The sequence below is a fragment of the Peromyscus maniculatus genome, chromosome 1 (assembly GCF_049852395.1).
Source record: "Peromyscus maniculatus bairdii isolate BWxNUB_F1_BW_parent chromosome 1, HU_Pman_BW_mat_3.1, whole genome shotgun sequence".
Classification (NCBI taxonomy): domain Eukaryota; kingdom Metazoa; phylum Chordata; class Mammalia; order Rodentia; family Cricetidae; genus Peromyscus; species Peromyscus maniculatus.
This window is the reverse complement of record NC_134852.1, coordinates 5588001-5609618: the sequence shown is the minus strand read 5'-3', so window position 1 is coordinate 5609618 and position 21618 is coordinate 5588001. Positions and strand designations below refer to the sequence as shown.

Genomic DNA, 21618 nt, shown 5'->3' with positions numbered 1-21618 from the left:
ATTTAAAGTTATAATGGAAAGTACACACAGCAAAAAAGAACAAACAACCAGCAAACAGTGGTGCACATTTATAACCCAGCACTTGAGACTATGAGGAAGAGGATTATGAATTTTATTCCTTGCAGATGTACACAGTGAACCCTTCACACAAATCTTCAAACATTTTGAATATGAAGCATTTCGCACAAAAAGTGAAATAAAGCAAACCCACATGTAAATTTGTATTTCACATGTGTAATATTCATACACATATTTTTCATGTGTAATATTTATACAGTTCCATCCAGAAGGAACTGACAAAGATGAGGAAAGAATGAGACAGACAATGATGGGACTGTGGAAATGTCATCCCTCAAAGAATTGATTGCAGAGTCTACTACCTATCAGCCACAGCCTTGGGGAAGTCAGAACCTGGCGCCTGAGGAGGGCACTTCCCCTTCCTGTGGGGCTGCTCCAGTACAACCATGTCATGGGGAGTGTCCTGCCTCCAGAGACCACACCCTGTGTCTCATGTCCATCCAGACAGTCTCTGTAGCTCTGCCCATGAGCACAGTTGCAGACTCCAGGAGGAGATGCCATGACCTTCACCTTCACAGCCCTGCTCTGTCTGGGTGAGATGTGCACAGGGGGAGGGGATACTGTGGTCTAGGGTTGATGATGCCCCACAGCCCAGCACTGGCCCATCAGGAAACCCCAGGGTCTCAGGAGGTTCTGCAGAGGAGATGACCTGCTCAACTTCAGGGACAAACCTCTAACAGGGAACTCTCTTCCAGGACTGACTCTGGGCCTCAGGACCCCAGTGGTGGCAGGTGAGTGAGTGTCTGCAGATGTCCTGACCTTCACTTCTCATCGTTCCTGCAGCCATGCCTGGGCAGTGAGGATGGAGAATAACACATGTGTGCTGCCCCTGGGGATGGCTGGAGGTTTGGGGATGGGCCTGAAATCTGAGGTTGGCTGTCCTTGGTCATAGCTGCTCATTTTCTTGCAGGGGCCCTCCCTAAGCCTATCCTCAGAGCACAACCAGCCTCTGTAGTCTCTCAATATAGTACCGTAATCTTCTTGTGTGAGGGGACCACAGGAGCCAAAGAGTACATACTCTATAAAGGGGGATACCAGATTCTACAGAGCACAGAGATTCCACAGAGTCCTAAGAGCGAGGCTGAATTCTCAATCTCAAAAATAGACCGTTACCATGCAGGGCGATATAGCTGTCGATATCAGACCCATGATGGATGGTCAAGGGAGAGTGACGCGCTGGATCTGGTGGTGACAGGTGAGAGAACACATAGGGTCCACAGACTCAGGCTTGACAGTCAAGAAGTGGGTCTGTTCACAAGAATGTCCCCCACCTCATATCATGGGAGATAATGAGACCTTGAGAACATTTAACTGATTCCTCCTTCTCTCCTAGGAGTCTACAATAAACCCAGCCTGTCAGCCCAGCCCAGCCCTGTGGTGACTGAAGGAGGGACTGTCACCCTCCAGTGTGTCTCATGGCAGTATTATGACAGGTTCATTCTGATTAAGGAAGGACCTGAGAAGAGCACCTGGACATGGGACTCACAGTATAACTCCTATACTAGACAGTTCCAGGCCCTGTTCTCTGTGGGCCCTGTGACCTCCAGACAAAGGTGGACATTCAGATGCTACAGCTTTAACAAGTACAGCCCACAGGTGTGGTCAGAACCTAGTGACCCCCTGGAGCTCCTGGTCTCAGGTGGGGAACCCCAGCCTTTCCACAGAATGATGTTGAAATGATGCAGATGCTCAGGGAGGCCTTGGTGTGTGGTGTGTGTGAGGAGCCAGGGCTCCTGAGCCCATGACACAGAGCATGGTAGAGAGTGGGAAACAAGAAACAGAATCCAAGGCAGACAGTGACAGCAAAGCCCAGGAGGTCCAGGACAGAGATGAATCCTTATGGGCCCTTCTGTTACTCTGGATCAGCTCATGTACCATCCACAACAGCTCAGGGAACCCCACAGAAGAGAGGGAGGAAGAGTTGCAGGAGCCAGAGCACTCAGGACATCAGGAGAACATGGACCACACAATCAACTAAGCAGGGATGATAAGGACTCACAGAGACTAAAACAGCAAGCATAGAGCCTGCATGGGTCTGTCCTAGGGTCTCTGCACACACGCTGTTGTTGTTTACCTTGGGTTCTTTCTTGTTTTGTTTTGTTTTTTAGAGTTTCACTGTGTAGCTCTGGCTGCCCTAGAACTCACTTGTAGACCAGGCTGGCCTTGAACTCACAGAGATCTGTGGCATCTGCCTATGGAGTATTGGGGTTAAAGACCTGCACCACCACTGCCTGGCTAGCTCTGGGTTTTTGTTAGACCCATAACAATGCAAGTGGGGAACTCTCTGACCCTTTTGCCTGCACGTGGGATATATTTTTTCCTCCTGGGTTCCCTTGTCCAGTCTTAAAATGAGGGTGTGTGACTAGTCTTATTGCATGTTTGTCATGCCATGTTCAGATAATATCACTGGGAAACCTGATCTTTTCTGAAGGGAAACAGAGTAGTGGATCTAGGGGAGAAAGGAGGTGGGAGGCTGCTGTCAGAATACATTGTATGAATTCATTTAAAAGAAAAAAGTGCCATCTGCAAGTGTGACTTTATCTTTGCCACTTTCAGACAGACCCACCTTCTTCTATTCAATTTTCTTCCAGGGACCCTCCACAAACCCACCATCATGGCTGAGCCAGGCCCTATGGTTTCTCTCAGAAGTGCTGTGACCATCCCGTGTGAGGGGAGCCTGGATGCAAATATATGTGTTATGCATAAAGAGGGAAGCCAAAATCTCTTGGATACACAGGTTCCAGAGATGCCATAGAACAAGGCCAAGTTCTCTATCCCTTCTGTGACAGAGCAACATGGGGGACAATATCACTGTTACTGTAACAGCTCAGCTGGCTAGTCAGAGCCCAGTGACACCCTGGAGATTGTGGTGACAGGTGAGGGTCTCTGGACCAGGCTCTGCTCTCAGGAGTATCCCCTCCCACAGCCTAGCCCTGGATAGCATTCTGGATGTGTGAGTCCATGAAACAGTCTGACTCCTTCTCTCCTAGGAATCTACAACAATAAACCCAGCCTGTCAGTCCTGCCCAGCCCTGTGGTGACTTTAGGAAGGAATATGACCTTCCAGTGTGTCTCCAAGGAGGGATATGACAAGTTCATTCTCACCAAGGATGACCAGAATTTTCTCAGCCCCTTGAACTCACAGTTTATACCCAGTATCATGCAGTGGCAAGCCTTATTCTCTACAGATCATGTAACACCAGACCACAGAGGGACATTCAGATGTTATGGTTACTACAACCATTCCCAACACTGGTGGTCAGTACCCAGTGAACCCCTGGAAATATACATCTCAGGTGAGTCAGTCCCATCATTGACCAATCCTGTCCCACTGGGTAGTTGCAAGTACAGAGTGGTTGAGCTAAGGCCCCACTCCTGGGGAGAAGCAGTGACATGTGCAGGGCAGGAAGGGAGGGGATCAGTGTTTGGTAAAACCAGCTCCTCAATCCCTAGCCTGACACCTTCCCTGTAGGCCTCTCCAAGAAGTCGTCCTTGCTGACTCACCAAGGCTATATCCTGGACCCTGGGAAGAGCCTCACCCTGCAGTGTTGCTCTGACTTCAGCTATGAAAGATTTGTCCTGTACAAGTTAGGGGGAGCTGACTTCAACCAGCATGTTTTCCAGTGGACTCAGGCTGATTTCTTCTTGGCAAACTTCACACTGGGCCCTGTGAACAGCTCTAATGGAGGCCAATACAGATGCTATGGTACACACAATCTCTCCTCTGAGTGGTCAGCCTCCAGTGACCCCCTGGACATCCTGATCACAGGTGAGGAATTAAACAGATTCCCACAGGTACTTAAGCTCTGTATGGGTTCTCATGGGGGAGATAAGATGGAGATTGTTGGGATGAGGGACAGGGATCTTATTAAGAAAGAGTTGCAGAGGCAGGAGAACAGGAATGGGTGTAAGTCAGAGAAAACAGACAGATTTCCAGGTATTCAGGGCAGACACAGGAGAGGTGTCAGCTCCGAACACTGAAGACAGCCTCTCATAATCTCTCTTCTCTTTAGGACAGCTTCCCTTCAGTCCTTCCCTCTCAGTGAAGCCTAACTCCACAGTGCACTCTGGAGACAACGTGACCCTGCTGTGTCAGTCAACATACAAAGTGGACACTTTCATTCTGTCCAAGGAGGGAGCAGACCAACAACCCCAGAGACTAAAATCAAAGTCTGAAGCTGGGGACTTCCAGGCTGAATTCTTCATGAGTGCTGTGACCTCTGACCTCTCAGGCACCTACAGGTGTTATGGTTCCCAAGACTCATCTCCCTACCTGCTGACACAAGCCAGTGTCCCTGTGGAGCTCACTGTCTCAGGTGAGGTGTCCCTGAACTCTGGATGACTTACAATTCAAACCCTAAGAGACCGCTTGACTTGGGTGGGATTAAGGGGACAATAGGAAGGTTAGTCAGAGGGCACTTTCCCTGAAGGAGAAGTGGATGCCAGCAGCACTCTTTCTAGTAATGTCCACTCCACCTCTATTACAGTCTAGTTTGTGTAGACAGCATGACAATTTTAGGGAGTTTACAGGGCAGATGTAGAAGGGCGTGGAGAGGCAGGTCCCTGGTTAACATCCAAACCTCACCCTCCTACTCTTCTTTTTCCTGGGACCCATTAGAGCCTAAAGAACACCACCCTCAAGACCTATGCCAACAGCTGGTGAGGATCAGGCACCTCAGTGCAGGGAGTATGCTCCATCCCCAGACTGCCTGACAGCTCTTAGTCCAGAAAAGTCCTCATGTCTCTGTCACTTCAGCTTGTGAGTGATGGAGGCAAACAGATTCCCAACAGAGACCCAAGAAGCCCAGGGTTTAGTTTGTGACATCCAGAGAGAGATTTTTAGGCTCAGTATGGAGGACTGGACAGCTGGGTAAGGTGGAGAACAGGAAAGCCAGACACTCACCTGCCCATCCTGCCACTAAAGGTCTTGAGAACACACTCCTCAGCTCTATGGAGTCAGGCACCAGAAGACTATGTAAAAAATCTGTTATCATGTGGATCCTGATGGACAACAGCTAATTATGTTCTTCATACATCCTCTATGCAAATGCTGACTTGGACAAATCCTTCTGTTTCTGGACTGTTTATAAACTTCATAAAAAATGGAGAGGGTGGTCCATACCTTTAAGTTTCCTTCAGTGGTGACCTTGGCTGTGACTTCTGACAGAAGCATGTTCCAGAACTTGATTCTGTGGCAGATCAGTCTCACAATGGCAGGGACATGTGCAAGGGTGAGGCACAGGGCCATGGCACAGAATTTAGGTTTCTTCTGTCTACATCATGGGGCATGGATCTAATATTCTCTGTGACTTCTGTGACCTCCACTCTCAGAGGCATCTACAGGTGCTATGGAGACCTCAACTCATCACTTTATCTATTGTCATGTGTCATTGCTCTTGTGGACAGCTCTTGGTCCTAGGTGAAGTATTCCAATCATTCTGAGCTGAAAGGGTTTTTCAACATTCTCCATCTACAATAATTATTGGTTTGGCCGGCCGTTGGTGGCACTCACCATTAATCTCAGCAATTGGGTGGCAGAGTCAGGCAGATCTCTGTGAGTCTGAAGCCAGCCTGGTCTACAAAGCAAGACCCAGGACAGGCACCTACACAGAAAAACCCTGCCTCAAAAAAAATATTGGTTGGATTGGGTTATAACTGCTGCAGGGGATCATTCAGTTGGATATTCACCATTATGATACTGGAGGCCAACATGGATAATTCCAGGAATGCTCACTCTCTTTCTTGCTAGTGGAATCCAGAAGGTTTCAGTTAGTCTGAAAGAACACCTTGGGGAGGCCTTGGACAGATTTAAGACACTAAGCAAAAGCTTGTTCCCAGTGACAACCTCTGCTCATCTCTACTTATCAGTATTCACAGACTCTTTCCCTCAGTGTACCCATAGGCCACTTTGTCTCCACCAGATGAGGAAGCCTTGTGGCAGTAATTACAAAGCCTGCTGTATTCTCCTTCTGTTGAAAGCAGACCCACATCCACAGTTGAACCATACATGATATAATTCATCATGATGATTGATTATGAAGTCTCCCACCTTTTCTTCAGGGTGAAATAGAGGAACTGAGAATGTATGGGTTCAGCCTTCTTTTGTGAGGTGACAGATAAGAATGTCTTTTGACAATCCTTGGTGTGCTCATCTGAACAAGATGAGGTTTAGGGATAGGACCTCCAGGTATGATCCACCACTGACCCATAAGTCTCCTAAACTGATTGGAGACATAAACCACTCTCTCCTCACACTATACCCTGTCTCTTTGTCTCAATAACTGTTATGTGTAAAGATGACTAAAATAACAGTTAGATATGTCAGTCTTGGGATCTATGGTTAGTGTGAGCTATCCAAGCTATTGGGGAAACCATTAGGTGAAACCCCAATGGCTTACAATCTACTGCCTTTCCTGGTACACACACACACACACACACACACACACACACAGGCATACACACACACACACACACACACACACACACACTCCTATGCATACACAAATACACACACAGAGTCACTTCACAGCTTCATTTAAGAGCCAGGAATGCAGAACACTCTGCATGACTCTGCCCCACACCTTGATCCTGCTTTCTTACATGGTATGTGAGAGAAAAGAGATATAGGACAATCTACATCAGAAGGATGTGCTCTTACCTGAACTGGACATAGAGAAATTTCTTGGTCTGATGTGGCAAAGAACATCAGGGAAAGATTAGCAACATTAGTCAGGTTCTCAACATTGGCAAAAACTATATCTCACCTCTGATTCTTTTTGGTAATTTCTCCTCAAGAAACCCTATGTGGTCCCTGGATACTCAGAAGGGATCAGGGGAATGCTCAGATCACAGGAGAGATAGAGGTGTCTGAGTGTGACAATGGAACAAACACTCAGCAAAAACACCCCTTTAGGAAATCATCCCAGACTGACGATGTGAGTCCACACAACCTCTGCTGAGTTCACCAGACATACAGACACCACACACAGAATGATCTGAGGCTGCTTAGTGCAGTGACTTAGGATCAGGGCCAATAATGTTTTAATAATTTATTCTACTCCGAATTGATATTTTCACTGGTGTTTGAACAATGGTGCTAAAAATAACCTAGTAAGAATAGGGGAGGGAACCAGCTATGCCAGGGAAAAGACTCATCCCATATCTCTCTGAGCTCATAGAATGAGAATGAAGGGTTTTTTCAGTAAATGAGAAAGTGAAACACTCAGGTCTCCTAAGCATGCACACATTCTCTTCCTCCTCTTTTGTTCTTGGTATCATTTGAGACTCTCAGTCCATTCTAGAACATGCCCAAACACAAGACATTTGAATAAAGAGAATTCAAAATCATACCCCTGATAAAAAGGGACCAAGCTCCATCCAGGGAAGGCATGATCTCTGGTTAGATATTTAGTTATCTTGGGAACATTTAGTAATCTTGGGGGCATTTAGTTATCTTGAGGATATTTTGACTGTTCCTAACCCCTGTAACTTCTTTGTCCACAGCCTCAGAGAAGCAGGATCACACAGTGGAGAATCTCATCAGGATGGGGATGGCTGTCATGATCATCACAGTCATTGCAATTCTGGTCTTTGAGGGTTGGGGCAACCAGAGACAGATCCACCATGCAGCTGAGAGGTGATCAGAAGAGAAAGAATCAAATCTTTCAAGGTTCCAGAGTCTGAGAAATAATTCTGATGATGCAAGCTTTCTGTAAGAAAATCCATTTCTTATGTCAGAGAATTGTCCAGGAAGCAAATGTGATTTGGATGAAGAGGAAGGTGTGAGGATTGTGGTGAGATCTTTCCTCAGCCAATTCATGTCCCTCTACCTGCAGTGGGCATTTGCTACTGAACCAACACTTCTGAATCTATAAAGTGAGGGATTATGCTGTCCCATCAGTCTGGCTTGAGTCCTCATTTCTATACATATTTTCTTTCCCTCCCTCTCATGTGTCATTTTCCATTTTTATACATTGCCACATTCTCCATGGCAGGAGGCTCTGTCTATTTGACAAAAACAAGGAAGGTGCCTCAATACCTAAATGATGAGTAAAATCAGAGCCAAGAATTCAAATTACTCTGCCTATGATGCCCCAAAACCGCCTCTGTGACACCCCATCCTCTCACTCTTCAAAACCTATTCTTCATGGAGTTTCTTTTAAAATATAAAACAAATAATACCAGGATTATTAAGGTAGTGTAGAACAACAAAAAGGGTGTTTTCCTAACACAATTTCCTGATTTGTGGCATTTGATGACCACTCTATATAACCCCTTCAAAGGCACCTTCACCACAGTAATGTAACATCACAGATGTGATGTTAAGAGAGTTGCATGAAATTTATGTGTTTGTCATTCCATTCCCCACTGCCTCTATTCATATATGCAAATGAAATTAGCATGCTGATCAACCATCTCAGAAATACTTTGCTAGGATGAATTATCATACAATGATTCATAAGTTCTACATAGAAAATCGTGTGTTATCGTCAAACAATGATAGAGGTGTTTTGTTCTCTCTCTTCTTTTAACCTGTATTGAAATGCCCTTTTACTTTTCTGCCATTTCTGTCTTAGCTAAGTCTCAAGTACAATACTGGAAATGTTTGAAGAGAGGAGACTCTCTTACCTTCTTCAGGATTTAATTCAAAATATCTGCTTTCTCGCCATTCAGTTTGATGAGTACTTTGGTGTTTTGGCATAGGAAATAATTCTGACTCTGGAAGTTCTTTGTTCCTAATTTTTACTAAGTGTCCATGGTGAATGGCTTTGGGATATTGACAAATGCTAACTCTTCCTCAAAAGCTGTCCCCATTATGTATGTTTTTAATGGTAACCTTGTTACTATCATCAATATCATATGGTTTTGAACATTGAATGAGATTCCATGACTGAGTCAATTCTACTTTTTTGTGAGGTGTTTTTTTCATTTTATACTACATTCCCATAGCTAAAAACAGGATATGTTCTGAAGAATACACATTTAGTAAATGTTTATCACAGTGTTAACATCATAGAATACTTAGCAAAATCTCATAAACATGATCTCACAGAATATGTACCATTTATGACTGACTTTACATGGTGAGAAATAATAATTTTTGCATATTTTGCAGCTGTGTTCATGGAAGGTTTTAGCCTATAATTTGTTTCATCTAGTTTCTTTTCTTGATTTACACTTCAGTGATGCTGACCATAGAGCAGGTCTTAGGTTACATATTTCATTCTATAGACCTGAAAGTCCAGATATTTGGGTAGACTGTACTCAATTTGTCCCTCTACCTGATAAGATCCTTTTGTTTTCTTTTTGTGTTGTTGTTATTGTTGTTTTGTTGTTGTTGTTGTTGTTTTGAGACAAGGCCACTCTACAGAGCACTAGCTGTCCTGGAATTCACTATGTAGACCTGGTTGTTCTTAAACTCACAAATATCCACCTTCCCCTTCTTCTAAAGTGCTGGATTTAAAGTGATGTGCCACCACAACTAGCAGCTGAGCAGTCCTGATTAGTCTACAATTGTCCACACCATCAGTATGCCACCTCATTCTGTCCTAATGAAAAACACTAACTGGACCTGTCATATATTCATCTGACTCCAGTAGGCACATGGTAGCAGGAGACATTTACTGATCCTGATTTATGATGTTTAGAGTGAACACTAGAAATGGGTTCTCTGATAGTTACTACATTTAGGTCAATGAAAGGGCTAAAAGGAGCTAGGATGACACATGATACCACGCAGCCTATATTGTGCTAAGTCCTTTCCACTCTGTACACAACACTAGCTCACAAGATTTCATGTTGAGGTCTTTGATCCACTTGGACTTATGTTCTGTGCATGGGAACAGATGTGGATCTATTTGCAATCTTCTACATGATAACATCCAGTTATGCCAGCACCATTTGTTGAAGATGCTTTCTTTTTTCCATTGTACAGTTCTGGTATCTTTGTAAAAAAATTATATGTTTATAGGTGTGCAAATTAATGTCAGAGTCTTCAATTCCATTCCTTTGGTCCACATGTGGGTTTTTATGCCAGTACCAAGCTGTTTTATTACTCTATCTCTAGAGTAGAGCTTCAAGTTAAGGATCGTGATGCCTCCAGAAGTTGTTTTGTACAAAATTCTTTTAGCTATCCTGGGTTTTTTGCTTTTCCATATGAAGTTGAGTATTGTTCTCTCCAGGTCTGTGAAGATTTGTGTTGGGATTTTGATGAAAATTGCATTGAATCTGTAGGTTGATTTTGGTAAGATTGCCATTTTTACTAGGTTAATCCTGCCTATCCATGAGCATGGGAGATCTTTCCATTTTCTGATATTTTCTTCAATTTCTTTCTTCAGTGACTTAAAGTTCTTGTCCTACAGGTCCTTCACTTACTTGCTTAGAGTTACTTCAAGGTATTTTATATTATTTGTGGCTATTGTAAATGGCGGTGTTTGTCTGATTTCTTTATCAGCCCCTTTTTTGTTTGTATATAGGAGGGCTACTGATTTTTTTAGTTAATATTGTATCCTGCTAACTTACTGAAGGAGTTTATCAGCTGTAGGAGTTCCCTGGTAGAATTTTTGGGTCACTAATATATACTATTATATCATCTTCAAATAGTGAAAGTTTGACTTCGTACTTTCCAATTTCTATCCCTTTGGTCTTCTTTTGTTGTCTTATTGCTCTAGCTAGAACTTCAAGTACTATACTGAATAAATATGGGGAAAGTAGGCAACCTTGTCTTGCTCCTGATTTTAATGGAATCCCTTTGAGTTTCTCTCCATTTATTTTGATGTTGGCTGTTAGCTTGCTGTAAATTGCCTTTATTATGTTTAGGTATGTTCCTTGTGTTCCTGATCTCTCTAGGACTTTTATCATTAAGGGGTGTTGAATTTTCTATCAAAGGCTTTTTCAGCATCTAATGAGATGATCATGTTTTTTTTTTCTTTCAGTTTATTTATGTGGTGTATTACATAGACAGAATTTCATATGTTGAACCATCCTTGCTTCCCTTGGATGAAGCCTACTTGATCATGGTGGATAATTTTTGATGTGTTCTTTGATTCAGTTTGCCAATATCTTACTGAGTATTTTTGCATCAGTGTTCATGAGAGAGATTGGTCTGTAATTCATTTCTGCATTGCATTGTTGTGTGATATGTGTATCAGGGTAACTGTAGCCTCATAAAAAGAATTTGGTAATGTCCCTTCTGTTTCTATTGTGTGGAACAATTTGAAGAGTATTGGACTTAGCTCTTCTTTGAAATTCTGGTAGAATTCTGCACTGAAACCATCTGGTCCTGGACATTTTTGACTGGTAGACTTTTAATGACTGTTCATCCAAATCTCAAAAATCAGACATGAAAAGGGAGACATAACAACAGATAATGCAGAAATCCAGATAATCATCAGGTCATACTTCAAAAAAAAATTTTGTACTCTACAAAATTGGAAAATCTGAAAGAAATGGACAATTTTCTGGATAGGTACAATGTAACAAAGTTAAATCAAGACCAGATAAACTATTTAAATAGGCCAATACACCCTAAGGAATTCATAAAACATGATGAAAGGAAGACATTGATAGAAGCATGAGCAGAAATATTGGTTTGGTTCTCTCTGCAGCTTTCCCTATCATGACTGTGATGCCTCTTGCTCATCGAATCCCTCTTCTCTCTGTTTGACTGGACTCCTAGAGCTCGGCCTGGTGGTGGCTGTGGATCTCTGCATCTGCTTCCATCAGTTACTGGATGAAGGCTCTCTTATTACAGTTAGGGTATTTAACCAATCTGATTACTGGAGTGAGCAAGTTCAGGCACCCTCTCCACTATTACTAGTAGTCTAAGATGGGGTCATCCTTGTGGATTCCTGGGAAATTCCCTAGCACACAGTTTCTCCCTATTCTTATGATTTCTCCCTCTATTGTGGTATCTCTTTCATTGCTCTACCACTCCATCCCTGTTCCAGCTCAACCATCCCATTCCCTTATGTTCTCATCCCCCATCCCCTACCCTCTATTGGCCCCCTCATCCCAATGTCACTTTTGAGGACCTCTGATGTCAAGTGATTTTTATGCAACAAAATTTGCCCACTTACTAGCATAGATGGATACATTTCACATAAAACTATGATCTAAGCAATCACTTTCACGTAAGTATGAGTCTCCTACTCTTACTGGAAGAAGTTCCCTTGAGATCTTCTCTGTCAGTCATTGCCTGGTCTCTGCTTCAGGGAAACCACTTTCTGATGGTACCGTTTGGAAACTGCATATAATTTAGAAACATCAAAGTCCTAGCTATCCTGTCTCAGAAAAGGGTTCCTATGTGACTGGTCCTGTTACTGAATAAGAGGTCTTTAAGATTCAAGTGTACTGTATTTGGTTAACAGTGTCATTCCATATATGCACACAACATATTTTCCCATTTCCTGGATGATGCTCACCTGAGTGACCTGATTTGACTCCATTTATTGAAGCTCTTATGAAATTTGGAAGTATGAGATACTGTAATTGGTGTTTCCAATTCCTGAAACTAAAGACCTAGGAGTAGAACTATCAATCATGGGATGAATGTGTTTAGCTTTCAAAAGAACCAGTTGTTCAACCAGTGTACAGATTAATGTACAAGTCTTCAATTTGATTCCATTGGTCCACATCAGTTTTTACGCCACTACCAAAGGGATTTTATTACTATAGCTCTATAGTAGAGCTTGAGGTCAGGGATTGTAATGCCTCCAGGGATTGCTTTATTATACAGCATTCTTTTTCTATCCTGGCTTTTGTTTTTCCATATGAAGTTGAGTATTGTTCTTTCTAAGTCTGTGAAGATTTGTGTTGGGATTTTGGTGGCGATTGCATTGAATCTGTAGATTGCTTGTGGTAAGATTGCCATTTTTACTATGTTAATTCTACCTATCTGTGAGCATGGGAGATCTTTCCATTTTCTGATATCTTCTTCAATTTCTTTCTTCAGTGACTTAAAGTTCTTATCATACAGATCTTTCACTTGTTTAGGCAGAGTTACCCCAAGGTATTTTATATTATTTATGACTATTGTAAATAGTGATGTTTCTCTGATTTCTTTCTCAGCCAGTCTATCATTTGTATATTGCAGGGCTATTGATTTTTTTTTTGAGTTAATCTTGTATCCTTCCACCTTACTGAAGGAGTTTATCTGCTGAGAAGTCCCTGGTAGAATTTTTGGGGTCATTTTTGTATACTAGCATATCATCTGCAAATAGTGAAAGTTCGACTACTTCCTTTCTAATTTGTATACCCTTGATCTTCTTTTGCTGTCTTTTTGCTCTAGCTAGACCTTCAAGTACTATATTGAATAAGTATGGGGAGAGTGGACAGCCTTGTCTTGTTCCTGAATTTAGTGGAGGAATCGCTTTGAATTTCTCTCTATTTAATTTGATGTCAGCTATAGGCCTGCTGTAATTACCTTTACCATAGTAATTACATTTACTATGTTCCTTGTATTCCTGATCTCTTCAGAACCTTTATCATGAACTGGTGTTGAATTATTTCAAAGGCCATTTCAGCATCTAATGAGATGATCATGTGGGTTTTTTCTTTCAGATTTTTTTATATGGTGTATTATATTGACAGAATTTTATATGTTGAACCATCCTTGCATCCCTGAGATGAAGCCTACTTGGTCATGTGGATAATTTTTTATGTGTTCCTGGATTCTGTTTGCCAATATTTTATTGAGTATTTTGCATCGATGTTCATAAGGGAAATTGGTCTGTAATTCACTTTCTTTTTTGCATCTTGATGTGGTTTGGCTATCATGGCAACTGTAGCCTCATAGAAAGAGTTTGGTAATATTCCTTCTGTTTCTATTGTGTGGAACAATTTGAAGAGTATTGGTTAATTGGCTCTTCTTTGAAAATGTGGAAGAATTCTTTATTGAAACCATCAGGTCCTGGGCTTTTTTATGGTTGGGAGACTTTTAATGACTGTTTCTATTTTATCTGGTCTTCATTTAACTTTAGTATGTGGTACCTATCCAGGAAATTGTCCATTTCTTTCAGATTTTCCAATTTTGTTGAATACAGGTTTTTTTAAGTATGATCTTACGATTCTATGGGATTCCTCATTTCTGTTGTTATGTCTCCCTTTTCATTTCTGATTTTGTTAATTTGGATGCTCTCTCTTTGCCTTTTGGTTAATTTGGATAAGGACTTGTTTTTCTTGTTGGTTTTCTCAAAGAACCAACTCTTTGTTTCATTGATTCTTTGTATTGTTCTCTTTGCGTCTATATTATTGATTTCAGCCTTCAATTTGATTATTTCCTGGCATCTGTTCTTTCTGCATGAGTATGCTTCTTTTTGTTCTAGAGCTTTCAGTTGTGCTGTTAAGTCAATTGTGTGAGATTTCTCCATCTTCTTTATGTGGACATTTAGTGCTATGAATTTTCCACTTAGCGCAGCTTTCATAATGTCCCATAAATTTGTGTATATAGAACATTTGTTTTCATTGAATTCTATGAAATCTTTGATTTCGTTCTTTATTTTTTCCTTTTCTCATTGGTGATTCAGTTGGGCATTATTCAGTTTTCATGATATTGTAGGTTTTCTGTAATTTTTGTTGTTGAAATCTACCTTTAAGTCATAGTAGTCCAATAAGATACAGGAGGTTATTTCAATTTTTTGTATCTGTTGAGATTTGCTTTGTGATGAAGCATGTGGTCAATTTTATAGAAGGTTCCATGTTTTGCTGAGAAGAAGCTATATTCTTTTTTGTTAGGGTGAAATGTTCTGTAGATATCTATTAAGGCCATTTGAGTCATGATATCTGTTATTTCCCTTATTTCTCTGTTAGGTTTCTGTCTGGCAGACCTGTCCATTGGTAAGAGTGGGGTGTTGAAGTCTCCCACTTCTAGTGTGTGAGGTTTAATGTGCAATTTAAGCTTTTGTAATGTCTCTTTTACAAATGTGGGTGCCCTTGTACTTGGAGCATAAATGTTCAGAATTGAGGCTTCATCTTGGTGGATTTTCCCTGTGGTAAATATGTAATGTCCTTCCCAAACTCTTTTGATTGATTTTAGTTTGAAGTCTATTTTATTAGAAATTATGATAACTATATCAGCTTGTGTCTTAAGTCCATTTGATTGCAAAGTCTTTTCCCAGCTTTTTACTCTGAGGTAGTGTCTGTCCTTGAAGTTGAGGTCTGTTTCTTGTATGTAGCAGAAGGATGGATGCTGTTTTCGTATCCATTCTGGTAGCTTGTGTCTTTGTATAGGTGAATTGAGTCCATTAATATCAATGCATATTAATGACCAGTGATGTTAACTCCTGTTATTGTTTGGTGGTAGTGTTGCATATTTCCTTTCTTTGGTATTTGCTGATGTGGGATTATATATTGCCTGCATTTTCATGGGTGTATCTAAGTTCCTTAAGTTGGACTTTTTCCTTCTGGTGCTTTTTATAGGGCTGGATATGATGATAGCTATTATTTCAATCTGGTTTTACCATGGAATATTTTGTTTACACTGTCTATGGCAATTGAGAGTTTTACTGGTTATAGTAGTCTGGGTTGGCATCCATGGTCTCTTGGTGTCTGCATAACATCTGTCCAGGACCTTCTGGCTTTTAGAGTCTCCATTGAGAATTTGGGTGTTATTCTGATTGGTCTGCCTTTATATGTTACTTGGCCTTTTTCCTTTGCAGCTCTTAATATTTTTTTCTTTATTCTGTATGTTTAATGGTTTGATTATTATATGGTGAAGGGACTTCTTTTTGGATCCAGACTCTTTGGTGTTCTGTAAGCTTCTTGTATCTTTATAGGAATTTCCTTCTTTAGGTTGGGAAAGTTTTTATCTATGATGTTTTGAATATATTTTCTGTGCCTTTGTGTTGGTATTCTTCTCCTTCTTTTATCCCTATTATTCTAAGGTTTGGTCTTTGCATGGTGTCCCAAATTTCCTGGATGTTTTGTGTTGTGACTTTTCTGGCTTTAGTGTTTTCTTTGACTGACCAATCTATTTCTGCAATTGTATCTTCAATTCCAGAGATTCTCTCTTCCATCTCTTGCATTCTGTTGGTTATGCTTGCATTTGTAGTTCCTGTTCATTTACTCAGATTTTCCATTTCCGGCATTCCCTCAGTTTGTGTCTTCTTTATTTTCTCTATTTCGGTTTTCAAATCTTGAACTGTTTCCTTCACCTCTTTAATTGCTTTTTCTGGCTTTCTTTAAGGAATTCATTGATTTCCTCCAATTTTTTGTTTGTCTTTTCCTCAATTTCTCTAATGTAATTTTTTCTTTTCTTTCTTTTTTTTTAGAATAAAACAACTTTATTTCCATTAGCTCACAAAAAGAAAACACAATACAGTTGATTCAAGGAGGTCATCATTTTCCATTCCCAACACTACAAGCCTCAGTGAATATCTATATAGTTAGAACTCTTTCATGGCTATTCTGAAGCAATGGATCTATAAGAAATAAGGTTTGGTCAGGGTCCTCATTTGCACTGTCAATGTAGAGCCTATATCAATTTCTTCAGTTTGAACTTTTTGATTGGATTAAACCATTTGCAGTTCTGCACTGCCACAACACTTCATTGAATCCCTCGAAGAGCTTGACCGAACTCTGATTCTGGGCACACTCCAGAAACTGTTTGATCTCAAGAGAGCAAGGCCCACAAGATTGCTGGTTCAGCGGCTAAGATCCATGGGGCTCCTGGTAAGTGATGTCAGGCCTTGCAGGCTCACCATCACTAGCTCTGCTGAAGTCCCCAGTGATGGCATGACCCAGGGTGGGCTCCACTGTGGAGCCCACAGCCACACCAGCTGCAGTGGTGGCCATCTGGGCCATCAGGCTTGGCTGCCTGTGTGTAGAGGTAAGTCCACTGCATATGGTGCAGCTGCTGCTCCAAGATGAGCTGCAGGTGCTTGTCTGGGAGCAGCCCTCATAGGAGGGACCTGGCTGACTGGAGGGGCCACCCGGGAAGAGTGGCTTTGACTTCTATGGCATCCTAAGTGCTCACACACTCAGAGTCAGAAAATGACTAACTGTGAAACGCCCACTGGTAATTTTTCATTTTTTCTTTAAAGGCCTCTATCATCTCCTTAAAGTCATTTTTAAGGTCAATTTCTTCTGCATTCGGAAGTTCAGGTCTTTCTGATATAGAACCACTAGGTTCTGATGGAACCATATTGGTCTTTATGTTGTTGACTGTATTTTTGCACTGGTGTCTACCCATCTCTTTCTCCACTCAGTGCAAGCGGTGTCTGTGTCTGAGGGAGCCTTTCTTGAACTGATCGATACTCTTGGTCCATTGGAGGCTCTTGGTCTAATCAGGGCTCTTGGTCCAATCAGTGCTGGTGGACTTTGTGTCTTAGGGATCAGCTCGTAATCCAATCGGTGCTGGCAGACTCTGTCTGAGGGAGCAGCTGCAGTCTCGGGGGTCAGTGGAATTTGAAGGGGTGGGGTTTGTGGTTACAGGGTCTAGTGGGGGATAGTGGTAGTCCAACCTGTCTGTCTGCAGGAGACCTGCCTACTGGCCTGAACCTGAGACTGCAATGGGTGATGGTGTGGGGGAGCAAGGTTGTACCCCTGGGCCCAAAGCCTACAGGCTGGGGTGTTTGGCTATACGGACAAAGACTCACCTCTTAGTCCAATCGGGACCTGCAGGGTCTATCTCAGGGAACAGTTTCAGTCTTGGAGGCTGAGGGAGTGCTGGTCTTCCTTAACGGGTAAGCAGTCCTAAGTGTGTCTTACCCTCTAATCAGGACTAGACTCCACCCATCTTCATTGCAGCCTCGACACTAGACTTGACTTCCACTGTTAGAGATACTCAACTTCCCTTCTATGTACCTCCCTCATGTGTAGAAAGCGGCCACTAATTGACCCATTATTGGTACCTTTGCAAAGATGCTTCTTCAGTATCAGAAAGGAGCCAGTTAGAAACACCAGTCACCTTCTGGCCTAGGACTAAGTGGTTGTAACATGCTCTCAGTGGTTAATAATCACTGCATGGGTAATAGAAGGAAGCAATTCTTCAATAACAGAAGTGTCAGAGAAAGGGCTTGGCTCCATAAAGAGTGTAGTCATGTGCTCAATGTGTCTCTGTGGCTTTACAAGCCCTGTATCTTCACAAAAGCATCTTCAAGGCCAGGAAGATAACTAGTTGTAATAAAAAGTGCTGTCTACATGGACAGGTTGAGGAAATGAAAGACACACATGCAGAGATTCTGAGAGAGAAGGAGCAACCACCTCTCTTACCCTGGGGATATTTGAGTCTCCTCAGATCAGGGAAGGGGACACTCATGACAGAGGAGGTTCTGATTGTGGGAGCATCTGAACTTACTTTTGCCTTAATTTCCTTCAGGATAAGTCAGAGTAACTTATCACTGAGTTCCCTTTCCTCAGGATACTTTATTTCCACTTTGCACCAGCACAAGTCAGATTTGTTAGGAAAAGACACTTTGCAGTCACCTGCTGAACATGTCCCATAATAAACAAACACTCAACTCTTGATGTAGTTTTCTTCATCTGTGCCTAACCTGCATAGGTTTGTTTCAAGATGTGCCTTTTAGCAGGGAATTCATGGGGATATGTTCCAAATTACATGTGAAAAATTACAAATCACAGTCCACTGATAACAGGCCCTGTCCACATATTGGTGCCACATTCCCAGTGAGCATACAAGTTTTTAGACTATCATGGAGCATGTTGCCAGAGTGACCAGAACTTCATCCTGCATTTATCAAGTACAGTTCAGACTTCACTAACAATGAAGAAGACAATGTTTGGAATAACATGGAAGAAGACACTGATCCAACACAGGGACAAATATGAGGATAGTCTGTGAATTGGACTCTCATCATGAATTAACACAGAGGTCTTTTATTGAAAATCAATTCTTTTCCCATATCATGTATATTGGTTTCCACAACCTCATTTCTTCATAGAACCTCCCTCCTTCCCCTTCCATCTGGATCTATTCTCTTTCTTTATGTCATTAGAAAAGTATAGGATTCTAAGATATAATATTAAAATAAAACAAAATAAAATACAATGAGATTTGTTGCCCGAGTCCTAATTGGTCTTATTTAAAAAGTCGGATCCATATATTGGGGTACATACTGAAAGATCAGAGAGACAAAGGAACAAACCACTAGAGAAACTTCTCACCACTCATAAATCCTCAAGCTAAAAGGGGAGGCAAGATCCTCTCTCCATGAATTTTGTGACTAAATGCCTCGGAGTCCTCAGCAAAAGAGCCTTGCATTCCTTCTACTCCTGCCTTGTATGCCTTTCTCTGCCCAGCCTTATCACTTCCTGTGTCCGTCTTCCCAGTGCTTGGATTAATGGTGAACATGCTTCCCAAGTACTAGTAGCAGAGATCTGAGATCGCAAATGCTGGTATTAAAGATGTGTGCCACTACTGCCTGGCTCTGTTTCTTTTAGACTGGATTAATCTCATGTAATCTAGGGTGGCCTTGAACTCACAGAGATCCAAATGGATCTCTGCCTTAGCCTGCTGAGTGCTAGGATTAAAAATGTGTGCTGCCATTGCCTGACCTGCATGAGTAACTGTATGTCTAGCTCTGTTCTCTGATCTTGAGTTAAATTTTATTAGTGTGTGAAAAAATATCACCATAGAGTTTAAAAGAAAGACTATCACATCAAATTTGAATAGACACATAAACAGAAGGAAAGAGCCGAATAGAAGGCACAAGAATAAGAAACAAACTCATTTGAATATTCAGGCATCCCACAAAAACAGGAAACTGGGATCCATAATATATAAACAGAATTAGATTTACTCATTTTATTTTATGTGTGAGTGTTTTACCTATTTGTGCATATGTGGAAAAGAGAGCAACATATCTCCTGGAACTGGAAGTATGGATGCTTATGAACCACTATTTATGGCCCAGGAATTGAACCCGAGTCCTCTGTAAGGACAAAAAGTCTTCTTTACTCTCCAGCTCCCCTCCCACAAAAGCTTTTTTTAGTGAATTTTTTTCTCCACTTGGAATATCATATCTTTTTTCTCCCTCTGTGTGGTTAGAAAAATGTTTATATTTTAACAAGATGTGTGTCACGTTATCAAAATGACTTTGATGTGAGGGAACAGTTCTCCAAAGAGAAAAGGCAGGAAGGAAAGCATGGAATCAAACATCTCCACAGTTAACTGTGTGATTGCAGTTCAGATGACAAAAGACATCGTTCAGTGACTCTTCATCCTTGCTAAAATGCATGAAGACCTCTATTTTTGCTATAACTTTAAGTTGGAAAAATGCCCCTTTCCCTATGTTGATAGCATTTGTTTTCCTTATATTTGGACCTTGATTTCCCAGACCCTTGTCCATGTCCACCATTATTAGTGTAGATTGTCATAGTTCACAGTCAGCCCTTGGCTTCTGTTTTTCTTTGTTTCTTCCTAAATAGACATGTTGCACCTCTCTCCATAGATTTTTTTCAGTCCTTACCCTTTTGTCACTCAGTTCTTTTAAACATTTTTTCTATGTCTGGCCATTGATAGGTACACATTCCTTTACTAATGTCTAATTCCAACCACTTTTTCATATGATCCTTTATCCTTTCTAAGAACATGATAGGCCCCTTATCTTGTTGTTCATTAGGCCTTCTCAGTTTCTTCTCTGCATTTTGATGAAGCAAATTCCCTAGCCATCATGCTTTCAGAACAAAGAAATGGGACCCTGAGGCTTTTTTTGCATGAAGTAGTCTTTATTGTGTACTAGCATAGTATGTGGGATTTCTCCACAAAGCCAGAGATCCAAATATCTGGAACAAAATGTTTTATACATCCTTTGCTTCTTTGTCATTCACATAGCATAACTTACATCCCTATTGGGAACTTTGCTATAGAATGTTTAAAAGCTGGAATGGGGAGAGAGGGAAAGGAAAGGCTGTTGCAGAAGGAAAGGGGTGTGGTTGCTCCCAGAGTCAAGGACCCTGACCAGATAATATGGCTGTTTCTTGATTTTCTTATTGGCTATTGGGAATCCCTACAATATGACCTGTTATCCTGCCATTCTGATCATTGTTGTCTTGTCTCAAATCACACAATATGTCTTCCTGCTTGAGTTATTTGCCTCTGCTGTGTCTTCTGCCTACAGTTGCTGGTTTCTTAGACATCTCTGTGGACGTCTCCATCCAGGCTTCCCCTCAAAAGACACCTCTCAGTGTCTTCCCTGGTGATTCACACTGGCCTTCTCTGGCCCACATAGTCAATGCCTTTACTCTGCTTTGTTTCTTCCAAACATTTTGTGCAGCATACACTCTGCCTTTATTAACATGTTGTCTCAGCCTGGCTAAGTAATTTGCCCTTTGCTCTAACTTTAATCTCCTCAGAGAGCCTGGTCAAAGATGTCTCTTGTGACAGCTTAGTGAATGGGTGGAGTTATTGGGAACATCAAGACTCATTTAGTCACATGACCTTCTGAGATCCTAGGAGCATGTTAACAACCAGACAGATGCCAAGGACCCACAAAGGGAAAAGGAGGAAGGAGACATGTGGTTCCAAATAAAAAAAAACAGGGTAGAATGAGACCATAGCACACAGGAGGCAGGTGTTTGCAG

At 41.7% G+C, this 21618-nt stretch overlaps 2 pseudogenes across 1 annotated transcript; one reads left to right on the top strand and one right to left on the bottom strand.

Moving 5' to 3' along the window:
- The first annotated feature begins 536 nt into the window (after positions 1-536).
- On the top strand, positions 537-8974 carry LOC102911486 (paired immunoglobulin-like receptor B; annotated as a pseudogene). Its single transcript, XR_013050292.1, has 9 exons — positions 537-611; positions 774-809; positions 989-1273; positions 1412-1717; positions 2670-2954; positions 3069-3374; positions 3551-3847; positions 4092-4394; positions 7582-8974. The product of XR_013050292.1 is annotated as a paired immunoglobulin-like receptor B (transcript).
- A 7507-nt stretch (positions 8975-16481) lies between these two features.
- On the bottom strand, positions 16482-18334 carry LOC121826519 (coiled-coil-helix-coiled-coil-helix domain-containing protein 2 pseudogene; annotated as a pseudogene).
- Between the last annotated feature and the right edge of the window lie 3284 nt (positions 18335-21618).